We start from the raw sequence: 2,431 nt of genomic DNA on the forward strand, positions 1-2,431 counted from the left end.
GAGGGAGGGAGGGAGGGAGGGAGGGAGGAAGATGGGGACTCCTAGAGAAAGAGACAGGAAGCATGGCACATTATCAGGGAGCAAACTAGTTAGTTGATAACAAATTATAAAAAGTGATCTTCCAAATCAAAGGATTTCAAGATATATCAAACCAAGAAGTCTAAAAGGTTCCTACCACTCCACAATGAGCAAAACATTCTGTTTAGCAACTGGTATTCATTCAGAGAGACCATCCTCACAGTTGTTATAATGTAAAATATATATGATTAGGGCTACCAGCCTGGTGTTTCTCCAGAAAAAATAGCCAAAAGAAACTGTGGCAGAATGGTATAGACAAGAGTCGTAACCTATCTTTTTTTCTTTTTCTTTTTTTAAGATTTTATTTATTTATTCATGAGAAACAGAGAGCGAGAGAGGCAGAGACACAGGCAGAGACAGAAGCAGGCTCCATGCAGGGAGCCTGACATGGGACTCGATCCAGAGTCCCCAGGATCCTGCCCTAGGCTGAAGGCGGTGCTAAACCCCTGAGCCACCCAGGCTGCCCAGTCGTAACCTTTCAATACTGATATCTACTCTAAAAAAACTCCACAGGGATCCCTGGGTGGCGCAGCGGTTTGGCGCCTGCCTTTGGCCCAGGGTGCGATCCTGGAGACCCGGGATCGAATCCCACATCGGGCTCCCAGTGCTTGGAGCCTGCTTCTCCCTCTGCCTATGTCTCTGCCTCTCTCTCTCTCTCTCTCTCTGTGACTATCATAAATAATAAATAAAAGAAAAAAAATTTTAAAAAAAGACTAAAAAAATAAATAAATAAATAAAATAAAAATAAAAAAACTCCACAAAACCAAGGATGGGAGAAAAATAATAATTTATACTTTGTTAGCATATAGGGTCACTGAGACAGAGGCATAGTGTAACGCTCATCTCCTGTTGTAACAAAAAACACAGAACTACCCCACACGTTTGAAAAGTCCAGAATACTAATCATAATGCCATTGAACCCCATATTCTCCATGCATTTAAAACCAGTGGCGGGATCCCTGGGTGGCGCAGCGGTTTGGCGCCTGCCTTTGGCCCAGGGCGCGATCCTGGAGATCCGGGATCGAATCCCACGTCGGGCTCCCAGTGCATGGAGCCTGCTTCTCCCTCTGCCTGTGTCTCTGCCTCTCTCTCTCACTGTGTGCCTATCATGAATAAATAAAAGTTAAAAAAAAAAAAAAAAACAGTGGCAATAGGGACGCCTGGGTGGCTCAGTGGTTGAGCATCTGCTTTGGCTCAGGGCATGACCCGGGAGTCCTGGGATCCAGTCAGCAGGCTCCCCGCAGGGAACCTGCTTCTCCCTCTGCCTATGTCTCTGCCTCTCTCTGTGTCTCTCATGAATAAATAAATAAAATATAATTAATTAATTACTTTTAAAAACCAGTGGCAATAGAAGGCAAACCCAATGTGAACTTGTATTGATAACCCTCTCCAGGCCAGTGACACGCAGTAAGTCTTAAAAAAATACAATTAAGGTGCTCACTTGGGCAGCACATATACTAAAATCGGAACAACACAAGAGAAAATTAGCATGAGCTCTGCACAAGGATGACTCGCAAATTCGTGAAGCAGCGATCATATTTTTGATGGTAGCTGTACTTGTGGTAAACATAGCATAATGTGTAAATCTGTCAAATCACTAAATTGTACACCTGAGACTAACATTATGTGTCAACTATACTCACATAAAAATAAAAATTATTTGGGGATCCCTGGGTGGCTCAGCGGTTTAGCACCCGCCTTCGGTCCAAGGCATGATCCTGGAGTCTCGGGATCGAGTCCCACATCAGGCTTCTGCATGGAGCCTGCTTTTCCTTCTGCCTGTGTCTCTGCCTCGCTCTCTCTCTGTGTGTCTCTCATGAATAAATAAATAACATATTAAAAAAATAAAAAATAAAATAAATAAAAATTATTTTTAAAGCTAAATATAGGATCCCTGGGTGGCTCAGTGGTTTCGGGCCTGCCTTCGGCCCAGGGCGTGATTCTGGAGACCCGGGATCGAGTCCCAGGTCAGGCTCCCTGCACGGAGCCTGCTTCTCCCTCTGCCTGTGTCTCTGCCTCTCTCTCTCTCTGCATGTGTGTGTCTATTATGAATAAATAAATAAAATCTTAAAAAAAAAAAAAAGCTAAATATAGGGGCATCTGCCTGGCAGTCAGTGGAGCACACAACTCTTCACCTCCGGGTTGTGAGTCTGAACCCTAAACTGGATATACAGATTACTTAAAAGTATTAAAATATTTTTTTAAAAAAGTTAAATACACATGCAGTGCACACACACAATTAAGGAAGGGATATACTTTAACAGTACAAAAACTGCCATGCATCTAAAAACTACAGGATTTATCAAAGGTTTAAATAGGTGCCTAGTGCTGTAAAAGATGTTGACAGGCCTCA

The 2,431-nt window shown here is 43.2% G+C and overlaps 1 non-coding gene across 1 annotated transcript; it reads left to right on the top strand.

Annotated features, from left to right (window-relative positions):
• Positions 1–1,511: 1,511 nt before the first annotated feature.
• Positions 1,512–1,619, top strand: LOC112642673 (U6 spliceosomal RNA). Its single transcript, XR_003125376.1, has one exon. It is a non-coding gene; the product is annotated as a U6 spliceosomal RNA (small nuclear RNA).
• Positions 1,620–2,431: the final 812 nt, after the last annotated feature.

The sequence above is a fragment of the Canis lupus genome, chromosome 15, assembly GCF_003254725.2.
Source record: "Canis lupus dingo isolate Sandy chromosome 15, ASM325472v2, whole genome shotgun sequence".
NCBI classification, from domain to species: Eukaryota; Metazoa; Chordata; class Mammalia; order Carnivora; family Canidae; genus Canis; species Canis lupus.